A 23,934-nucleotide genomic window follows, 5' to 3' on the forward strand; every position below is an offset into this window, starting at 1 on the left:
TCCAAGTCACCCTGCATTCTCATAGCATCCTCCTCACAGTTCACACTGCCACCCAGCTTTGAGTCATCTGCAAATTTGCTAATGTTACTTTGAATCCCTTCACCCAAATCATTGATGTATATTGTAAATAGCTGCGGTTCCAGCACCGAGCCTTGCGGTACCCCGCTAGTCACTGCCTGCCATTCTGAAAGGGACCCGTTAATTCCTACTCTTTGTTTCCTGTCTGCCAACCATTTCTCTATCCATGTCAGCACTCTTCCCCCAATACCATGTGCCCTAATTTTGCCCACTAATCTTCCATGTGGGACCTTATCAAATGCTTTCTGAAAGTCCAGGTACACCACATCCACTGGCTCTCCCTTGTCCATTTTCATAGTTACATCTTCAAAAAATTCCAGAAGATTAGTCAAGCATGATTTCCCCTTCGTAAATCCATGCTGACTCGGACCAATCCTGTTACTGCTATCCAAATGTGCGGCTAGCTCATCTTTTATAATTGACTCCAGCATCTTCCCCACCACCGATGTCAGGCTAACTGGTCTATAATTCCCTGTTTTCTCTCTCCTGCCTTTCTTAAAAAGTGGGATAACATTAGCTACCCTCCAATCCACAGGAACTGATCCTGAGTCTATAGAACATTGGAAAGTTATCACCAATGCATCCACGATTTCTAGAGCCACTTCCTTAAGTACCCTGGGATGCAGACCACCAGGCCCTGGGGATTTATCAGCCTTCAGTCCCATCAGTCTATCCAACACCATTTCCTGCCTAATGTGGATTTCCGTCAGTTCCTCTGTCACCCCAGATCCTCTGGTCACTACTATATCAGGAAGATTGTTTGTGTCCTCCTTAGTGAAGACAGATCCAAAGTACCTGTTCAACTCATCTGCCATTTCTTTGTTCCCCATAAAAATTCACCTATTTCAGTCTTCAAGGGTCCAACTTTGGTCTTAACCTTTTTTTTCCTCTTCACATACCTAAAGAAGCTTTTACTATCCTGCTTTATATTCTTGGCTAGCTTACCTTCGTACCTCATCTTTTCTCCCCGTATTGTCCTTTTAGTTATCTTCTGTTGTTCTTTAAACATTACCCAATCCTTTTGCTTCCCGCTCATCTTTGCTACCTTGTACTTCTTCGCTTTAATCTTTATACTGTCCCTGACGTCCCTTGTCAGCCATGGTCGTCCCTTTCTCCCCTTGGAATCGTTCTTCCTCCTAGGACACCTTTGATCTACTCTTCTCCCTATCCAATTGTAGATTAAACCTGACCATGTTATGGTCACTGCCTCCTAATGGCTCATTAACCTTGAGGTCCTTTATCAAATCCGGTTCATTACATAACACTAAATCCAGAATTGCCTTCTCCCTGGCAGGCTCCAATACAAGCTGTTCAAATAACCCATCACGAAGGCACTCTACAAAGTGCCTTTCTTGGGGTCCAGTACCAACCTGATTTTGCCAGTCTACTTGCATGTTGAAATCTCCCATAACAACCACAGCATTACTTTTACTACATGCCAATTTTAACTCCTGATTCAACTTGTGCCCTATGTCCAGGCTACTGTTTGGGGGCTGTAGATTAGTCCCATTGGGGTCTTTTTACCTTTACAATTCCTTAGTTCTATCCATACTGACTCCACATCTCTTGTTTCAATGTCACCCCTTGCAAGGGACTGAATTTCATTCCCCACCCCCTCTGCCCCTCTGTCTGTCTTTTCGATAGGAGGTATACCCTTGAATATTCAGTTCCCAGCCCAGGCCCTCTTGCAGCCATGTCTCAGTAATTCCCACAACATCATACTTGCCCGTTTCTAACTGAGCTTCAAACTCGTCCACTTTATTCCTTATACTTTGCGCATTCATATACAGTACTTTGACCTCCGTATTCACTTCCCCCCTCGCAATTGGCCTTGACCTTACTCTGTTGTCCATTCTCAAGCTTTCCTTCCCATTAATTCGAGAATCTTTTGTAATTTTTCCTGTAGCCACTTCCCCTTCATCTCCATCTTTCTACTCCCAATTTGTCAATCCCTCCCCCCCCCCCACTATTTAGTTTAAACCCACACGTGTAACCCTAACAAACCTGCCTGCCAGAATGTCGGTTCCCCTCCAGTTAAGGTGTAACCCGTCCCTTTTGTACAGGTCACCCCTACCCAGAAGAGATCCCAGTAGTTTATAAAATTAAATCCTTGCTCCCTGCACCAGCCCCTCAGCCACATATTCAGCCACACATTTAGTTTTTATTATTGTAGTATCATGTGCCTCTCATTCCTGCGCCCTTACACAATCCTGGCAACATGATCCAGTAGCCCATCTTTATTTGTGCAAGCATTTCTCAGCTGTTGGTTTATTCTGTTTCAATTTGTAAGTTTCAGGAAGGCTGTTCTTCAACTTGCTATGTGATGTGATCCATTCTGAATCCAAACTCCATCATAGATTGAGAGAAATATGCACTAGCCACTGTACGGATGGTATTATTTTCTATCTGGCTTTTGCTGCTTTATTGCAAGCACCAAATGAACTGACAAAAACAACATTTTCTGATCCTCTTCAGGGTCTCAAGATAAATGTGAATCTACAAACAGCCTGCATTGCCACTAGGTGGTGCTCTCCTTGGCATTGTTTATCTTGGGTCTTCCGTTCAATACATTGTAGAAACGTAAACCACATCCATCTCAAGGCACTTTACACCAATATCATTGGTTCTGGCCTTTGCTAACTAACTGCTTACTCACATCCTCATTCTAACAAAGTAAACACTTGTCAGTCAGTGTGTGTAGGAAGGAACTGTAATTACTGGCATATCGAAGATAGACATAAAATGCTGGAGTAACTCAGCGGGTCAGGCAGCATCACTGGAGAAAAGGAATAGGTGGCCTTTTGGGTTGGAAGAAGGGATCCAAACTGAAACGTTACCTTTTCTCCAGAGATGCTGCCTGACCCGCTGAGGTACTCCAGCAATTTGTGCCTAATTTGTGAGTCAGTGTCTTGCTTTTAAGTCAAGAGCCTGTCCTTTCCAGTGCCATAGACATGGATCAATTGACGGGAACTGAACTGCATTTGGAATGATGACTCTTGGTGGCTTCATTGGTTTCAACTAAAGACAAAGCATTCGTTACTTACCAAGGAAAAGTTGTTGAAATTGTTTCCTATTTCCATTTGGGATGTCTTCAGCTGAATTCTGCCACAATGCTGCAGTATTTTTTAATTTCCGTTGCAAATTTCTGGAGTGGGGTTTGAACCTTTCCCTTCCTATTCACGTGTGGCAAGTGCTAATGTGAACAGTAGCAGTACCAGCTGCATCACTGTGCTGTGGAGTTGAACATACTGTAGACCAGTGTCATTCTATGTGGATTCAGGTTTTTCACTTGATTAGTCCAGGTGTCTGGGGTTATGTGGAGAAAGCAGGAGAATGGGGTTAGGAGGGAGAGATAGATCAGCCATGATTGAATGCAGAGTAGACTTGTTGGGCCGAATGGCCTAATTCTTCTCCTATCACCTTTGACCTTATGACCTTATAACATGCCTGTACTTGCATATTCTGGTCTCCACGTGCCAAAGTTGGCTCAGAGATAAGAATTATAACTCTACTCTCAGTCCATTGATTCTCTGAGATGATTCCTGTAAATGTTATCAAGTGGTCATCCCTTAAACATCTGTATTGAAATGGAAAGTCATAAACATTTGCTGTTTATGACTTGCTGACAAATACTTGGTCTCATTTGGATACATTGAAATATCCATTCACTACCCGCAGCTCACAATTGACATTATAACGAAGCCACGACTCAAACCCACAGTTGCTTCTTTGTTTCACATTTGAAAGACTAAAATTGAAAAAGGCGACCCAACCCATAACCCACCCCCTGCCCTCATACTCCCCCATAAACAATTACAAATTAAGATTGAGGAACAGCTTCTTCCCCTCTGTTATCAGGCTTCTGAAGTCCTACCGATTGCAGACTGTCCATGGAACAGCTGTACTACAATGCTGAGATCTATATTCTGCACATTCCCCTTTGCTCTACCTATTCTATGTGAGTTTGACGATTGTATTTATGTCTAGTATTATATGATTTGATTGGATAGCATGCAAATTTTTCACTGTACTTTTTCTAAGGGGAGAGCAGTGTAATGTATATAATGGTAAGTGTAACTTTAAGAACTGAATACCAGAATGGTGTGTTTGTGCCATGTAATATATTCATTATCTTATCAGTCTTGTAAATGTGTGTGAGTATGCACATGTACTTTTGTAGAATGAAGAAAACCAGCACTGGCAACAGCATGTACTCAAAACCTGTGCTTTATTTTCTATCTACATGCCACTGCCGTAATATCTTACAATCTTACAGATACATGACAATAATAGACCTAAACCAAGGTTATATGGGAAGTACTGATACTTCTTTCAGTGGGAAAGATCATCCAGAGGAATTCAGAAGAAGGTAAAAGCAGATCCGATGTTCAAAACCAGTGGTGGATAGCAGACTGATTCTGGGGTGGGGAAATTTGTCCTACCATGAGTGACAAAATTAATTCTATCAATATTCTTTAGAGTTTTAGAAGAATGGGGGATGATCTTATTGAAGCATACACGATCCTCATGAGACATGACAGGGTATAGAGATGTTTTTACCAGTGGGAGAGCCTCAAACAAGGGAACATAGTTACAGGATTAGTGGCAGTCATTTAAAGCTGAAGAATGTAAGAAGTATGTAAAGGGTGGTAAACCTCTGGAATTCTCTACCCTGGAGGGTTGTGGAATCATTAGAAGAGGAAATATTTATAGAGGAAGTAGATACACTTTTAAAAGATCAGGGAATAGAAGGCGATAGGGATCTGGAAAATAAAAGGGGATGAAGCCTAGGGCAGATCATGTTGAAGATTCAAGATTCAAGAGAGTTTATTGTCATTGGTTCTAAAGTATTGTCTATTGGTTCTAAAGCTTGCAAAAAAATGTCTATTGGTTCTAAAGCTTGCAAAAAAATGTCTATTGGTTCTAAAGCTTGCAAAAAAATGTCTATTGGTTCTAAAGCTTGCAAAAAAATGTCTATTGGTTCTAAAGCTTGCAAAATAATGTCTATTGGTTCTAAAGCTTGCAAAAAAATGTCTATTGGTTCTAAAGCTTGCAAAAAAATGTCCATTGGTTCTAAAGCTTGCAAAATGTGTCTCTATTGGTTCTAAAGCTTGCAAAAAAATGTCTATTGGTTCTAAAGCTTGCAAAAAATGTCTATTGGTTCTAAAGCTTGCAAAAAGTGTCTCTGTTGGTTGAAAAGCTTGCAAAAAGTCTCTATTGGTTCAAAAGCTTGCAAAAATATCTCTATTGGTTCTAAAGCTTGCAAAAAAAGTCTATTGGTTCTAAAATGGTTCATACTAGCGCTCCAGAAAGTCCCTCCCCCCCCTCCCTCCCTCCCCCCCTCCCCTCCCCCCCTCCTGGTTGGCTTGGCTTGGGTGTGTCTTGAAATTGAAAGGCACTACTTACTGCAAATGGTGGCTTGGGAGCTTTGGCTTGAGGTTGAAAGGCACTATTACTGCAAATGGTGGCTTGGTTGCTTTGACCTGAAGTTGAAAGGCACTACTTACTGCAAATTGTGGCTTGAAGTTGAAAGGCACTACTCCTGCAAATGATGGCTTGGATGTGGCTTGAAGTTGAAAGGCACTATTACTGCAAATGGTGGCTTGGTTGCTTTGGCTTGAAGTTGAAAGGCACTACTTACTGCAAATGGTGGCTTGGTTGCTTTAGCTTGAGGTTGAAAGGCACTACTTCCTGCAAATGGGGGGCGTGGGTGTGGCTTGAAGTTGAAAGGCATTACTTACTGCAAATGGTGGCATGAAGTTGAAAGGCACTACTTACTGCAAATGGTGGCTTGGGAGCTTTGGTTTGAAGTTGAAAGGCACTATTACTGCAAATGGTGGCTTGGTTGCTTTGGCTTGAAGTTGAAAGGCACTATTACAGCAAATGGTGGCTTGGTTGCTTTGGCTTGAAGTTGAAAGGCACTACTTACTGCAAATGGTGGCTTGGGAGCTTTGACTTGAAGTTGAAAGACACTACTTACTGCAAATGGTGGCTTGGGTGCTTTGGCTTACAGTTGAAAGACAGTACTTACTGCAAATGGTGGCTTGGGAGCTTTGACTTGAAGTTGAAAGGCACTACTTCCTGCAAATGGTGGCTTGGTTGCTTTGGCTTGAAGTTGTAAGGCACTACTTATTGCAAATGGCGGCTTGGGTGTGGCTTGAAGTTGAAAGACACTACTTACTGCAAATGATGGCTTGGGTGTGACGAAGTTGAAAGGCACTACTTACTGCAAATGGTGGCTTGGGTGCAATGGCTTGAAGTTAAAATGCATTACTTACTGCAAATGGGGGCGTGGGTGCAATGGCTTGAAGTTGAAAGGCACTACTTACTGCAAATTGTGGTTTGAAGTTGAAAGGCACTACTTACTGCAAATGGTGGCTTGAGTGCTTTGGCATTGTTGAAAGGCATTACTTACTGCAAATTGTAGCTTGGGTGCTTTGGCATTAAGTTGAAAGGCACTACAAATGGTGACATGAAGTTGAAAGGCACTACTTATTGCAAATGGTGGCTTGGGAGCTTTGACTTGAAGTTGAAAGACACTACTTACTGCAAATGGTGGCTTGGGTGCTTTGGCTTACAGTTGAAAGACAGTACTTACTGCAAATGGTGGCTTGGGTGCAATGGCTTGAAGTTGAAAGGCACTACTTACTGCAAATGATGGCTTGGGTGTGGCTTGAAGTTGAAAGACACCACTTACTGCAAATGGTGGCTTGGGTGTGGCTTGAAGTTGAAAGGCACTTCTTACTGCAGATGGTGGCTTGGGTGCAATGGCTTGACGTTAAAATGCATTACTTACTGCAAATGGGGGCGTGGGTGCATTGGCTTGAAGTTGAAAGGCACCGCTTACTGCAAATGGTGGCTTGGGAGCTTTGAAGTTGAAAGGCACTACTTACTGCAAATGGTGGCTTGGGTGCTTTGGCTTGAAGTTAAAAGGCACTACTGTAAATAAACTTCCTGTTTGCACTGTATATAGATTTTAGATAAAACGCTATCACTTACGGCTGTGATTTTTGGCCATCTTACTCAGTCCTCCTCGGCTGAGCAGATGCAGAGAATTCTTCCCATCAATGAAAAATAAAAGTGTTATTAGTTTTTTTTTAAATGTTGAGAATCTCTCTCTCCTGTCAATCACTCCATGAAAGCCACACCTTTTCCGGGGGGGGGGGGGGGGGGGGGGGGGGGTTATTAGACCCGGAAATGTGGGTGTGGCTCAGTCTCTGCAAGATGGAGGAGGGAGAGGTCACGACTCGCTATCTTTAGTGGCTTTGCACCCTACTTCAAATGGCATGAAACTGCACTTGAATTTGGTGGCCTTGCACCCTGCTAGAAGTGGTAAGAAACTGCACTTGAATTTGGTGGCCTTATACCCTGCATTAAATAGAATTTCAAGGATTAGCCGTGAGTCAACTACCAGCCCACCAGCCGTGAGTGAGTGAGTTGCCAGCACAACAGGCTTGATTGACTGAGACGCCAGCCCAAGAATCCATTTGGCGCACAATTTGCATACTAGCCCTCTGGAAACCAGTCCCTTCAGCCCATAACACCCATACTAGCGCTCCAGAAAGCCCCCCCCCCCCCAACTGGCCACCAATATTAGAATTGGTGGAGAGGTGGAATATTGCGTTGGATGACCAGCCCTCCTGTGTGATGCTGGGACCCAACGGGTCCCACTTAGTCTAGCATAAATATATACACACATGAATAAAGAAACTGATAAAGTGTAAATAAACAGATAATGGGCTATTAATGTTCCGAGTTTTCTCCGAGCCAAGTTTAATAGCCTGATGGCTGTGGGGAAGTAACTATTCCTGAACCTGGTCATTGCAGTCTTCAGGCTCCTGTGTGGCTTCAGGATGGTGTGGGTACTTGTTGATACTGCCAGCCTTTTTGATGCAGTGACTGCGATAGATCCCCTTGATGGAAGGGAGGTCAGAGTCGATGATGGACTGAGCAGTGTTTACTACTTTTTGTAGTCTTTTCCGCTCCAGGGCGCTCAAGTTGCCGAACCAAGCCACAATGCAACCGGTCAGCATGCTCTCTACTGTGCACCTGTAGAAGTTCGAGAGAGCCCTCCTTGACAAATCGACTCTCCGTAATCTTCTCAGGAAGTTGAGGCGCTGATGTACTTTCTTAATAATTGCATCAGTGTTCTCGGACCAGGAAAGATCTTCAGAGATGTGCACGCCCAGGAATTTGTAGCTCTTGACCCATTCAACGATCATTGATATAAATGGGACTGTGGGTCCCCATCCTACTCCTTCCAAAGTCCACAATCAGTTCCTTGGTTTTGCTGGTGTTGAGGGCCAGGTTATTGTGCTGGCACCATATGGACAGTCGATCGATCTCTCTTCTATACTCCGACTCATCCCCATCAGTGACAAGTCCCACAACAGTGGTGTTGTCAGAGAACTTGATGATTGAGTTCGCACTATGACCGGCTATACAGTCATGAGTATAGTGTGAGTACAGCTAAAGCACAGTGTTAGGTAAGTCCTTTAAAACAGGGGGGAGGGAGAGGGGGTTGGATAAGGGGGAGAAGGAGTGGAGACAACTTTTAAGAATCCAGAGATACACGACTTGAAGCTCGACGGACATTTAACATTACCAGTTGGTTATGCTTGGTTCTGAAAACTACTGCTTATCTTTTTTTTTCCAATGAGCCAATGAAATTCACCGGTCAACACCAGCTACAACCTATGAGAACCTCCTCTTGACCTGCTGGCAACCCATTAGGACCTCCTGGCGACCCACCTACGGTTCGAGAATTCTCGCTACTCTCCATGGCGGCTTCATTCTAGTCGCCGCTAATTTTTCAACATGTTGAAAAATTCACGGCGACCATAATGAGGCCATGACTATTTCCCAGAATACGGGAACTCCTCGCGACCATGAAGGTGAGTCCCCGGCAACCACCCACGAACATATGGCAACCACGTGGCGACTGCATAGTCTCCTGCAGTCGCCTAAAAAGTCGCCTAAGTGGGACAGGCCCATTAATTTGTGCCAACAATTTACAAGTGACTAGTAGGAAGTGAAAAGGCCCTGTCCCACTTTCCCAAGTTACTCACGAACTCGCTCGAGTTTTCCCCTTGATTCGAACTCGGGGAATGTCGGGTATTGTCGGTAGCGAGCTCGTAGGAGTCCATAGATATTTCGTAGCAGCTCGTAAGGCCAGCTGTAGGAACTTGGGGCATCAGGTAAGTCGGGACATTTTTTCAACATGTTGGAAAATGTCCATGAGTTAAAAAAATAGCCCCAAGTACCTACGAACGGCTCTTACCATAATTCTTCCAGTTCGAATCAAGGGGAAAACTAGGGAGAGTTCGTGAGTAACTCGGGAAAGTGGGTCAGGGCCTAAAGGCTGTTAGATTCCCAAACATAATTCTCAAGAATGATAATGAAATTATGCCTAAATAATGTGTAAAAAAACACATTAGGATGCATTAAGATTACTAAACACAAAGGGAAGAAAAAGCGCTCAGAATATGAAGTGCAAGTAATGGCTTTGTGAAAGGGTTTGTGTAAGGTGACCTACTAGCTAGAGTGGATTGTCCTATGAACCGACTTTACAAATGTTTGCACTAAACTGACGCAAACAGTTGTGACATTTTCTAAGTCATTGAATCTGCCAATAATAAAACAGTGAAATATTCTGTCATCAGAAAAGATTTATCTGCAGGAATTAAACCAGCTTTGCGCTGGTTATTCTCTGTGTCAGGTTAGTGCAAACAACTATAAAGTTGGGTCACAGGACATTCCACTCTAACTAGCAGGTTGTTTTAGACTTAAACACAAAGCCTTTCACAAAGCCATTACTTGTATTTAATATTCAGTGCTTTTGCTTATATTTGTTTTTAATAAACATAAAGCATTCTTCTGTGGGTTTTCACATAGAAACATAAAAAATAGGTGCAGGAGTAGGCCATTTGGCCCTTCAAGCCAGCACCGCCATTCAATATGATCTTGGCTGATCATTCAAAAGCAGTACCCGGTTCCTGCTTTTTCCCCATATCCCTTGATTCCGTTAGCCCTAAGAGCTATATCCAACTCTCTCTTGAATACATTTTCTTTAAGCTTGTAATGCAAATAGCTGAAACACATGGGGTCAGTACGGTGGCACAGCGGTAGATTTGCTGCCTTATAATGCAGGACACTCGGGTTCGATCCTGACCATGAGCGCTGTTTGTACAGAATTTGTACGTTCTTCTTGTAACCTGCGTGGGTTTTATCCATGTGCTCCAGTTTCCTCCTACACTCCAAAGACGTACAGGTTTGTAGGTTAATTTGCTTCAGTAAAAATTGTCTCTAGTGTGTGTGTAGGATAATGTCAGTGTGTGGGGATCGCTGGTCGGCGCGGGCTCGGTGGGCCAAAGGGCCTGTTTCCACACTGTATCTCTAAACTAAACTGAACATGAATGGGTTAAAGCAGCTGGAGAAAATGTACATGACTTTTTTTAAACTTTTTTTAGAAACTACCCCATTATAGCAGTTCAAGCCAAATTGGGAGAAAAATTGATAACTTTGTGCAATCTTAATTGTGTAATATTAAGAGGAGGATGATGTCAATTTTGTTAATACAGTGAAAAATGGGAGGAAGTAGAACAGAAAGTTTTATACACATTTATGCAAAATCCTGTGGTCCAGAATCAGTAGTTTCAGAGCATGTTCAATGTCAACTGATTCACGCTTTTTTTTCTCTCCTGGCTCCGTTCTAAGTATTAATTACATTTTAAGGTAGCTTTCATTCAACATTGTTGACAAGTTAAACTTGCCAGCGAAAGTTAAATCCTCATTTTATCTGATATTTCTGAATTCTCAACTGCCGGAGACTGGACAAGGAACAAATTGTTCCTTTAAGATAAATGTTCCCAATAACATGGTGTTCAATTAATTGCATTATAGTGCATACAATACTAATTACATATTACATCATATATTAATTAGGAATACCTACGTATATACTTTTATGATTTTTGTGACTCCAATAAAATGGTTTAATTACCGTATTTCCCGGCAATGAAGACGCTATTTTTACCCAGGAATAAGGCACGAAAATTTACCTGCGTCTTGGAGGCCGAAGGTTAGGTTGTTAGACAAGAAAAATAGACTTGGCTATCCCTCAGCACAGCAACATCAAGAAGGATGTTGTTGTACTGTGGGATAGCCAAGTCTATCCCTCATTGCTGGCAGCTGATGGGAAGCGGCTGTAAAGTGGGAAGCGGTTGTAAAAGGACAACGTCACTGGGGGGGGAGAGTTCCTTTCACAGCGTGTGGGGAGTCTGGCCCAGGTCAGCACGGCCTAGGCTGCATAAATTGGCTGGGCTGCCAGGGGTAAAGTTGCGGGGAAGGCAGGAGCGTTGAGAAGGAGGGGGTGGGGATCATGCCAGCAACTCACTCACTCACTCACTCACTGCTGCCATGGCGCTCCGGGCGTGGAGCCACTGCATTGTGGCCGGGGAGGGAAGCAGCTCGGGTGGCTGCAAGCGGCTGCCGGGACTGGACAGCGGAACCGGCTGCCACCTCAGTGCCTTCTGCCGGACGGCCCGCCAGCCAACCACTTAAGCCAGCCATTTAGCAACTTAAATTGGGGGTGCCTCTTCGACGCAGATACATCTTCATTGCCGGGAAATACTTTTTTTCCTTCTTTTTAGAGCATGATCATTGTGCAACCACATGCAGACACAAGGAACTGCAGATGTTGGAATCTTGAGTAAAACTCAAAGTGCTGGAGAGACTAAATGGGTTAGACAGTATCTCTGGATGATATGAATTAGCAATGTTTTGGGGCTAAAGAATGGACCTGACCCAATCCGAAACGTCGTCCAATCCATGTCCTCCAGAGATCCTGCTTGAGCAGCTGAGTTACAACAGCACTTTGTGTTTTGAACAATAACCTGCTCTAGATAAGGATCTTCAGAAGTTCTATCAGCAATTTTATCATGCACACGATGACATCGCACTTTTTCATTACTGTGCAGTGTAAGATTCAATCCCTCACTTAAGATCAAGCCCATAAAAGAAAATATAGTTGTTACTCCCTCGCGCAGAAAGTAGGTGAAAATACACAGAAGGAAATTCGAAGCTCTTTTTCTTAAAAAGCATTTGATGCTGGGTCAATTGTAAATGTTAATATTTGATTGATAAGCTGGTTATTAAAGGAAATGCAGTTAGGCCACAGACCTACCAATTATAATCTCATTGACTGGTAGAAAAGGCTTCAGTGGCTAAATTGCTTCATCCTATTCCTGAATTCCTCCTAATAGATGCTGCTTGAGTTACTCTAGCACTTTGGGGGTTTTTTTACTATCTGAGCCGTTAGTTAAATCATTAACAAAATGCCAAACAAACTTGCCTTTTAGACAATATATTATCAACATATCTGTATCCTGAAATAATTTCATATTTTGGTTCCAAAAGGCGAGATTTCACATAGAAGGTATTAATGAACTAGAATTGTTAAAACTAAAACTTGTTACGGTAGAGGTTATTCTTAAAAGAACAATATATTTTAATTGGAATCTGGAATTAAGGCACAATTAGCAACTTGATCTTATTAGACGTACAGTCATGCTTTATGAATTTAATCAGCAATGGGTGGAATAGACAAATTGGCTCCATAAATTTGTAATTAGTGCACCTCTCCTGCATCAATCACGGCTGTTATCTGGAAGTGTGAAAGAGCAGAAGCAGGGAATCTGCCTGTTAGTGGAAAGCTTGCTGCTCCTCATGTCTCTGATAGAGACAGACGTTCACACAGAGCAAGGCCTGTGATCTGTCAAAATCTTCAGTTTGTTGGTGATCGTCTAATCTCAGAGCCCCCACAATCTCTCCCACGGGCCAATCTCACTTGCACTCCTTGTCATCTTAAGCACAATAATTCAAACTGTATTTCATTATGAAAGCCTCAGTTTGAGAGTCGGCAAGATAGCTAGAAATGTCAGGAACTACACCATTTTAAATCTTTTTTTGATTTTGTCATTCATTTGACCACAGTCATTTTTCGGAAATAAATGTAAAACAAATATATGGGATTGTGTTGAACTCCTAAATGAGGACAGCATGTGAAGATACTTCCCACCCACCAATAGCTCCTGCACCCTTTTACCCCCACCACATCACCCACTTCTAACAACATTCTTCCAATTATAAACCTGCTTCAGGCATTTTTGCTGCAATTAACAAATTCAACACAGATCAATGATTAACTCTGATACTTCTGGTCATTTTTGACTTTATTTCACATCAGGTGAAATACATTAACCATTAACTCGCAGGTTCACTAGATCTTCTTGAATTTTCTTCTCTGAGTATTCGTTCTTTGCGGAGTGAGCAAATCTTTTATTAATACAACTATTTCCACTTCACAGGGAGAATGCTTTTCTCTAGAGAATGTGTCCTCAACTTATAAATATTAAAAGCTCATGAATGAATTTGACAACAGTTAGGGTACAAAAGAATCCACCTCCCCCCCACCCCTCCCCCCCCCCCCCCCCCCCCCCCCCCCCCCCCCCCCCCCACATGTCAACCTCTGACACCCTCAGTTTTAGAATAGCGCAGTGGTGCAATGGTAGATTTGATGCATCACAGCGCCAGGGTCCCGAGTTTGATCCTGACCTCGGGCACTATCTGTGTGGAGTTTGCATGTTCTCTCTATGACTGCCTGGTTTCCTCCAGTTTCCTCCCACATCCCAAAGACGTGCGGGTTTGCAGGTTAACTGCCTTCTGTAAATTGCCCATAATGTATAAGGAGTGAATGCAAAAGTGGAATAGCATATAACTAGTGTGAACGGGTGATTAATGGTCGCTGTGGACTCGGTGGGCCAAAGGGGCTTGTTTCCATGTTGCATCTCTAAACTAAGCTACATTTAAATTAATCAAATAATGTCACCATTAGCAATCTACACTGCTGTGATAATATTCCTTAACTTCATCATGAAAGAACACTTGGTAATCTTTGCTGATGCTAAATTGTCAAAGACAATATAAGGCTGTGACAGAGGAAAACATTTTGTTGACTGGTTTTAGTTCACTGGAAATAGTTGATTTCAACTGATGTGTAGTTGGGGCTTGGTCTATTTGTGTTCACATCTAATGATGGCCAGTAAATGTTGGACCTCCCAGCGGCACTCGCGTCCCTTGAGAGATTAAAATGAGCATTTAGCCATCTTTGTGAAATATATATGTAAGTGAGGATATGATAGAGCTCAGGTTTCACTCTTAAAGAACTCACCAGAATATACAGCTGGTTCTCATAAATGATGAACTGTCTGAGAACCCAATGTTTATTGAGCCAAGTGTCAATGTTGATGAGAAAGTAGCTCAAAGCTGGGGAAAGAAGAAATCTGCGTAAATAGCTTGTTTCTGAATTCAATGTGATTTCTTTCATATTTCCCACTTCAATCAATCATTGGCTCTTTTTATATGTAAGGCTGGTGCATACATTCTATATATTTTTTCCAAAGAATGAACTTTCATTTGACAAGGCTGGTTAGCTATTAAAACGTGGGTAACACTTATCCAAATTCATATTAATTAGCAAGAAGCGAGGGAAGACAAAGTCGCACCAGCTTCTCGTTTTCACCCAGCAAACAGCTAACAATGGCCTGTTTCCTTGATCCTCGTTACTTTTTTGCATATCTTTCATTCATTGTTCGTTATCTCTCTACATCATCGTCTATATCTCTCGTTTCTCTTTCCCGTGACTCTCAGTCTGTAGAAGGGTCTCGACCCGAAACGTCACTCATTCCTTCTCTCCAGAGATGCTGCTTGTCTCGCTGAGTTACACCAGCTGTTTGTGTCAATCTTCAGTTTAAACCAGCATCTGCAGTTCCTTCCTACACATTCTTTCATAATTCTGGTCTGGATTCAAGGTGTGTAGTGGCTCAATATACCACTACATTTTTGACTCTCAATAGAGGGATATATGCCAAATGCAGACAATGGGACCAGCATAGATGGGACATCTCGGTCAACATGGACAAGTTGGGCTGAAGGGCCTGTTTCTGTGGTGTGCTGTGCTGTCAATGACTCTATGACTAACTGCCCGTTCTCTCTTCACCTATGCACTCTTGTCGTAACAAGTTGACTGAACGTAACTTAATCCAGATGTAACATTGCGTGCTGATCACTTGTACTGCACATCTGCCTCCTGCAACATATTACAATGACATTACTAATTCCAACCGCCAACAAAATATTGCAATTATAAAACAGAACTCTGTACAATAAATGAAAGATTGCTGTAACTTTTAGAAACTTTTAGAAACATTTGCTACTAATTTAATTGTGTGGTACTATAGTTTTATATGTTGCTGTTACAAACCCATAGATCAGGCTTAAAGTACAAAATTAAAAGTGAATTTCTTTAGAGGCTGGTGCCTAGAGATACTGAATGCCAGGTCAAGTTAACTCATGTCTAGGTTATCACATGTGTGGATCACATCATGACGATTCTGCTTAAATTACACCTGACAGCCAGATTCATTTCTTTGAAAGGGAGTAAGTCACTGTAAAGTTCCTCAGCAATTGTATGGTTGAAACTTCATTGATATAGTATAATTTCTATATTCATAAAGCTATGAATGGCATTGGCACATTGCATGATTAGAATTTGTGCAACAAATGAAGGTTATAAACTGGAGTTAATGATTCCACAGGCATGCCCTGACCTTGTCAAATGCCGAATACTTCCACACTCCTCAGCAACTGTTATATTATGCTGCATTCTTTAAGGTCAAAATAAGCAGAGGTTCTCTCAGTTCAATTTTACTTTCACTGTTACTGGCTCCGCAATTGAATAATATGTTATATCTGTTATAACTAACTGTTATATCTAGAGGATTTACAATCACATTCAATAAAAAGCAAGATTAGTTTTGTAAAACCATGAACACTGCAATGTAACAGATAACAAATGTCTCAGTCCAAATCATTTACATCGCCGCCTATGTACTGACCTTCTTGTAACCTAACACCTACAGAGAAACATAGTAAGAACGGTACAGTGCAATAAAAAGGTCTTTGGCCTACGATATGCGTGTTAAACTAATGTCAATTTAAACTAACCTCAATTGCCTTCACATGGTCTATCTCCCTCATTCCCCTGTCCATTCATGGTTCTGTCTAAAATGCCTCTTACATGTTGCTTACATATGTGCTTCAGCCATTTGCCCAGGCAGAGCATTCCAGGCACTTACCACTCTCCATTTAAAAAATTGCCCCACACATCTCCTTTAAACTTTTCCCCTCTCACTTATTATCTATGGTTTCTCACTCATTATATTTCCGCTCTAGGAAAAAGACTGACTATCTACCCTATCTGTGGTTTTCATAACTTTATAAACTTCTATCAGGTCACCCCTCAGCTTTCAACATGCTAAAGAAAACCAAATGTATCCATCCTCCCCTTAAAGCTAATACACTCTAATCCACGCAGCATCCTGGTGAAACTCTGTTGACCATCTCCAAAGACTCCACATCCTCCTTGCAATGTGGCGACCAGAACTACTCACCTGAATAACAAAGCCCTGAGTGTATATTAACTAACAGGATGACAATAAATATGATGCATCAGGTTCATAAGGGAAATGTATAACTTGATTTTGCTGCAGATATACCAGGTGCCCACAAAACCAGGGGTGTTAAAAATGCTTGTGACCTTGTGCTTGGCTCCTTCAGAATTTTGTCCAAAAATATAGAATTAAGTACATATATAGTAAATACTAGACTAGGTCATCCAACGCAATATTCCACCTCTCCACCAATTCTAATATTGGTGGCCAGTTGGGGGGGGGGGCTTTCTGGAGCGCTAGTATGGGTGTTGTGGGCTGAAGGGACTGGTTTCCAGAGGGCTAGTATGCAAATTATGCGCCAAATGGATTCTTGGGCTGGCGTGTCAGTCAATCAAGCCTTTTGTGCTGGCAACTCACTCACTCACGGCTGGTGGGCTGGTAGTTGACTCACGGCTAATCCTTGAAATTCTATTTCAAGCAGGGTATAAGGCCACCAAATTTAAGTGCAGTTTCCTGCCACTTCTAGCAGGGTGCAAGGCCACCAAATTCAAGTGCAGTTTCATACCATTTGAAGTAGGTTGCAAAGCCCCTAAAGACAGCGAGTCATGACCTCTCCCTCCTCCATCTTGCAGAGACTGAGCCACACCCACATTTCCCGGTTTTATAACCCCTCCCCCCCCCCACCGGAAAAGGTGTGGCTTTCATGGAGTGATTGACAGGAGAGAGATTCTCAACATTTAAAAAAAAACTAATAACGCTTTTATTTTTCATTGATGGGAAGAATTCTCTGCACCTGCTCAGCGGAGGGGGACTGAGTAAGATGGCCAAAAATCACAGCCGTAAGTGGTAGCGTTTAATTTAAAATCAATATACAGTGCAAACAGGAAGTAAGTGCATTTACAGTAGTGCCTTTTAACTTCAAGCCAAAGCACCCAAGCCACCATTTGCAGTAAGTAGTGCCTTTCAACTTCAAGCCAAAGCACCCAAGCTACCATTTGCAGTAAGTAGTGCCTTTCAACTTCAAGCCACAATTTGCAGTAAGTAGTGCCTTTCAACTTCAAGCCAAATCACCCACGCCCCCATTTGCAATAAGTAATGCATTTTAACTTCAAGCCATTGCACCCAAGCCACCATCTGCAGTAAGTAGTGCCTTTCAACTTCAAGCCACACCCACGCCCCCATTTGCAGTAAGTAGTGCCTTTCAACTTCATGCCGCCATTTGCAGTAAGTGGTGTCTTTCAACTTCAAGCCACACCCAAGCTACCATTTGCAGTAAGTAGTGCCTTTCAACTTCAAGCCACACCCAATCCATCATTTGCAGTAAGTGGTGTCTTTCAACTTCAAGCCACACCCAAGCCACACCCATGCCATCATTTGCAGTAAGTAGTGCCTTTCAACTTCAAGCCACACCCAAGCCATCATTTGCAGTAAGTAGTGCCTTTCAACTTCAAAACACCCAAGCCACCATTTGCAGTAAGTAGTGCCTTTCAACTTCATGCCACCATTTGCAGTAAGTAATGCCTTTCAACTTCAAGCCATTGCACCCAAGCCAACATTTGCAGTAAGTACTGCCTTTCAACTGCAAGCCAAAGCACCCAAGCCACCATTTGCAGTAAGTAGTGTCTTTCAACTTCATGCCACCATTTGCAGTAAGTAGTGCCTTTCAACATCAAGCCACAATTTGCAGTAAGTAGTGCCTTTCAACTTCAAGTCAAAGCTCCCAAGCCACCATTTGGAGTAAGTAGTGCCTTTCAACTTCAAGCCAAAGCAACCAAGCCACCATTTGCAGTAGTAGTGCCTTTCAACTTCAAGCCAAAGCTCCCAAGCCACCATTTGCAGTAAGTAGTGCCTTTCAACTTCATGCCACCATTTGCAGTAAGTGGTGTCTTTCAACTTCAAGCCACACCAGCCACCATTTGCAGTAAGTAGTGCCTTTCAACTTCAAGCCAAAGCAACCAAACCACCATTTGCAGTAAGTAGTGCCTTTCAACTTCAAGCCACACCCAAGCCGCACCCAAGCTACCATTTGCAGTAAGTAGTGCCTTTCAACTTCAAGCCACACCCAAGCCATCATTTGCAGTAAGTGGTGTCTTTCAACTTCAAGCCACACCCAAGCCACACCCATGCCATCATTTGCAGTAAGTAGTGCCTTTCAACTTCAAGCCACACCCAAGCCATCATTTGCAGTAAGTAGTGCCTTTCAACTTCAAGCCACACCCAAGCCATCATTTGCAGTAAGTAGTGCCTTTCAACTTCAAAACACCCAAGCCACCATTTGCAGTAAGTAGTGCCTTTCAACTTCATGCCACTATTTGCAGTAAGTAATGCCTTTCAACTTCAAGCCATTGCACCCAAGCCAACATTTGCAGTAAGTACTGCCTTTCAACTGCAAGCCAAAGCACCCAAGCCACCATTTGCAGTAAGTAGTGTCTTTCAACTTCATGCCACCATTTGCAGTAAGTAGTGCCTTTCAACATCAAGCCACAATTTGCAGTAAGTAGTGCCTTTCAACTTCAAGTCAAAGCTCCCAAGCCACCATTTGGAGTAAGTAGTGCCTTTCAACTTCAAGCCAAAGCAACCAAGCCACCATTTGCAGTAGTAGTGCCTTTCAACTTCAAGCCAAAGCTCCCAAGCCACCATTTGCAGTAAGTAGTGCCTTTCAACTTCATGCCACCATTTGCAGTAAGTGGTGTCTTTCAACTTCAAGCCACACCCAAGCCACCATTTGCAGTAAGTAGTGCCTTTCAACTTCAAGCCAAAGCAACCAAACCACCATTTGCAGTAAGTAGTGCCTTTCAACTTCAAGCCAAAGCAACAAAGCCACCATTTGCAGTAATAGTGCCTTTCAACTTCAAGCCAAAGCTCCCAAGCCACCATTTGCAGTAAGTAGTGTCTTTCAACTTCATGCCACCATTTTCAGTAAGTAGTGCCTTTCAATTTCAAGACACGCCCAAGCCAAGCCAACCAGGGGGGGGGGGGGGGGGGGGACATATAGACATATTTTTGCCAGCTTTAAATTTAAAATTTAAATTTCTTTATTTATATAGCACATTTTTAGTCAACTTTAGTCAACCCCAAAGTGCTTCACATAATTACATCCACACACACAGGCAAAGGTGGGTGAAGTGTCTTGCCCAAGGACACACACAGGCAAAGGTGGGTGAAGTGTCTTGCCCAAGGACACAACGACAGTATGCACTCCAAGCGGGAGTGCATAGAACCTTTAGACATATTTTTGCAAGCTGTAGAACCAATAGACATTTTTTGCAAGCTTTAGAACCAATAGAGACACTTTTTGCAAACTTTAGAACCAATAGAGACACTTTTTGCAAGCTTTAGAACCAATGGACATTTTTTTGCAAGCTTTAGAACCAATAGACATTTTTTTGCAAGCTGTAGAACCAATAGATTTTTTTTTGCAAGCTTTAGAACCAAGACATTTTTTTGCAAGCTTTAGAACCAATAGACACTTTTTTTGCAAGCATTTTAGAACCACTAAGCGCACTTACATTTGAGTAGACATGTGTTCAGTGTTATTCACAGCTCAGAGAATCGTGACCCTCTGCCTTCCTCCAGCTTGCAGACCCTGATTGAGGCACACCACTTCCTGGTTATATAGTCCCTCCCCCCTGCCGCCAGTGGGGGCAGCAGAGAGAATGGGGAATTTTGTAAAAACATTAATATCTCTGTCATTTTTAATCGACGGGATAAATCCTCGGCACACATGTGGCGGAGGGGGGCTCTGAGCAAGGTGGCCAAAAATGACGGCCGTAGGTGGCGGCGTTCTCTCGGAAATCGCAGCACAGATGGCCAAAACCGGTCAAGAACGGACTTTTAGTAATATAGATAGATAACAGCGACACGTCAAGTGCGCAAATGTTTAGTCTTTTCAGGCTTGCTTCAGTGAAACATTTGCAAGGTGGGTTCCATTGGTGCAGGATACAAGAATGTGGTCTTTCCCCACACAACCTTTGCAGTGGTAGCACAGTTTCAGTGCATCACTCAACTCCTGGCAATGTGGCCAGTCGGCAACATTTTCTTGCAGATAGCTCCTTGCTCTGGAAGATCAGCAGGGTTTAGGCAGACCAAAGTATATCTTTCGGTAGGTACACAAAAATGCTGGGGAAACTCAGTGGGTGCAGCAGCATCCATGGAGCGAAGGAAATAGGTAATGTTTCGGGCCGAAACCCTTCTTCAGACTGATGGGGGGTGGGGGGGTGCGGGGAGAAGAAAGGAAAAAGGAGGAGGAGGAGCATACCTTGAGGAGATTTCGCAGTGGAGTGCAATGTGACGAATAAACCCATATTGTATTGTAAAGTGTTTAAGAAGGAACTGCAGATGTTGGAAAATCAAAGGTACACAAAAATGCTGGAGAAACTCAGCGGGTGCAGTAGCATCTATGGAGTTTATATCTTTCACCCAGTGGATGATATCTCAGCATCACTCCATGTTTGTCGCAGTGTGCATCCCTGGAAACAGCCTGTAGACTCCTTTGTTACACCGCTGCTCGATGTATCTCAGCTTCATCCGTTTCCAAATCTTCTCGGCAAGCACACGGTTCGCAGAGAGGTGGACATCTGCCTTATTTTCACAGCAATATCCCAAGGATGGTGGGACTCAGGTTTTGCTTAAAAGATCAGGATGGGGTCTTTTTTTACCACATGTCAGACAAATCTTGGTGATAGAGAGTTGTAGTGATGTGGCAATCTGCTAAGTGACTGACAATCTGTTTGGAGAACATCCCTCAAGATCCACCGTCTCCTTTTCACTCTTGGCCTCTGTGTGAACGACGTGATTGACTTGCATTCAAAGGTTCTTGTCCACGGAAATGTTCCTCAAGAGGCAAAGTCAAACAGAATGGAATGTTCCATTGCGTCAAGGCTAAATTTCATTCTTCACAACACTGGACAGGTCGAATCACGGCATTTACTGATATTATGTGCAACATGATGCAGCCGCACATAAAGACAGAGAGTAACATTGGGAACATTTTCTCCTCCTATATCTGGAGACCTGAACATCGCTCCTTGTTGGATTCGATCCATTTTGAATCTCCAGATCATAGGCGACTTTCATAGTGCAAAAATGGGACTTGCCCTGCACTTGTACCATGTGCAGGAACATCAAAAAAGCCGCACCCGATGATCCCTTTGATAGCAAGTTTTGATAGCAGAGAAAGAAGTTGAAGTACTGCATCGGGTATTTGAGTCATCCAGTTTCCAGCCTGTCAACACTCGTAGTTCTGTCTGTCATTCCTGTTGATGGAGTATCTCAGCCTTCACTACTAGTTAGATTTATCCCAGCATGGGACTACAACACTGTCAAGGAGTAAACTTATATTTGGAGCAGTTAAGGCTCCGCCAAATGATCCAACCAAAGAAATCCAGATAGATTCTGGGCAAATTAGACAGTGACCTTCAAGTGCACGCTATCTGGCTCAGTCCAGGTGAAAGGGTGAGGAGAGTCCAGATATTCAGTTTAAAAACAAGATAGACACAAAATGCTGGAGTAACTCAGTGAGACAGGGAGCATCTCTGGATAGAAGGAATGGGTGACGTTTCCCGTCTGGACGTCTGAAGAAGGGTCTCGAACCGAAACGTCACCCATTCCTTCTCTCCAGAGATGCTGCCTGGCCTACTGAGTTACTCCAGCTTTTTGTGTCAATATGCAGACTAATGAGTTGAATAACCAATTAATTTACATTTGGTGCTGTTAGTTTAGGAGCCATTGGAAGAATCCCCTGGTGTTCTTCAGATTATTACCATATAATCCAAAGGACTTTGGAGCACCAGATCCTGGTCTGGTGTATGTTTAAATGCATGACATAGCAACATACACTCATGGATCTCCACTTCTGATTTCATTGACTGTGGGAATGAGTTTTAAATGTGGAGTCCAACACACGCAAACCTCCAACAATGCAGCACTCTCTCCATTCTGCTCGGAAATGTGGGCAAAAGGATGGTAAACATTCTTTGAAATAACCTCAAGGGTAGTACAATTCAATATCAGCTTACCTGCTTTTGTTTTTCTTTCATGTTCAATCTCTAATGTAGTACAAAACAATATTTATGTCTCAAGAAAATTCTCTCTGTGCATTACTAGCATTATTGGAAACCCATGTTTTTCTTTTGGCTACTATGGTCTGATAATTCTGCATAAAGCCTTTTAAGAAGTCACATCTGCTTGAAGCAATGTTCATGTAAAACAGATGTGATTAAATTTAAAGTTTCTGTTTAATATACAGTACACAGTGAAAAAAAATAAACAAAAATTAAAGCTCACAGAGGCCCATATTCAGACTGTTGGTAACTTCTCTACGTGCCAAGCACCATGTGAAAAGTGCCACTGAGGCCAAATTATTAGTTTTGGTGCTGCACTCTCTCCTGCATAATGCTGTAGCTTAGAGGGTCAAGTTGTGAGGATAGGTTTTATAAATTATGTTTATATTTCTTTGAGTATGTTAGCTCTAGTGTGAACTGATTGAGCATTATGTGAAAAATGTTCAAATCAATGCTGTACATATAGAGAAAATGTACCTTCTGGTGGGAATTTAAGAACAAGGGGGGACAAACTTTAGTTTAAAATTTGTTATTTTCTCACGAGAGGAATTTGTATCCACCTCAACAAATGAACAAGATTTGATAGAATGTTCAACAACTTGACTACAATTAAGACATTCAGGAAGCATGCCCTTAAGGAGTGTTTGCCTGAAACCTGGCTTCAGGAATTTCAGTACGTCTGAAATTCCCACTCCCAAAAGGCAGTGGAAGCTTCTATACCAGGGCCATTCAAAGCTGAGCTGAGCAGCTTATTGTTTAATGAGGGTATCAAATGATGGTTCAGAGGCAGAGAAATAGGGTTGAGGGTCAGATCAGCAATGGTCTTAATGAAATGACTTCTGACCAAGGGTCACGGACCTGAAATATTAACTCTGATTTTCTTTGCAGATGCCGGCTGACTCGCTGAGTTTGTTTTTTATTTCAGATATCCAGCGTCTGCAGTTTTTATTTTCCTTGTTTTCATGACCTGAATAAATACCAGAATTGCCTCATGGGACTGAATAGCCAATTTCAATTCCTAATGATTCTATGTTCCATATATAAATTAGTCCTAAACAAAACTGACAGGTAAAATGCTGCTCGTTTAGGATTAACTATCAGACTTCTGTGCTAACAGCAGCCAGACCTATACCCCCCATGAGGGAGTAATGTTCTTTTGGTAGCGACCTAGTAGTTGCAGATGGTGTCTGAGTTGCAGATGGGCGCCCATTAAACGTGTTTCCAATCTGCACTGGTTGTGATTGGGTGTGTTCTGCCATCTTTGAACTTTAGCTAGCTAGTAC

The 23,934-nt window shown here is 42.6% G+C and overlaps 1 protein-coding gene across 1 annotated transcript in view; it reads left to right on the top strand.

Annotated features, from left to right (window-relative positions):
- Window positions 1-22,328, top strand: part of trmt11 (tRNA methyltransferase 11 homolog) — a 149,932-nt gene extending 127,604 nt beyond the window's left edge. The window contains exon 14 of the mRNA XM_033021217.1: window positions 22,311-22,328. The gene's annotated coding sequence lies outside the window, so the exon portion shown is untranslated. The remainder of the gene's footprint in view (window positions 1-22,310) is intronic.
- The last annotated feature ends 1,606 nt before the right edge of the window (window positions 22,329-23,934 follow it).

The sequence above is a fragment of the Amblyraja radiata genome, chromosome 5, assembly GCF_010909765.2.
Source record: "Amblyraja radiata isolate CabotCenter1 chromosome 5, sAmbRad1.1.pri, whole genome shotgun sequence".
NCBI classification, from domain to species: Eukaryota; Metazoa; Chordata; class Chondrichthyes; order Rajiformes; family Rajidae; genus Amblyraja; species Amblyraja radiata.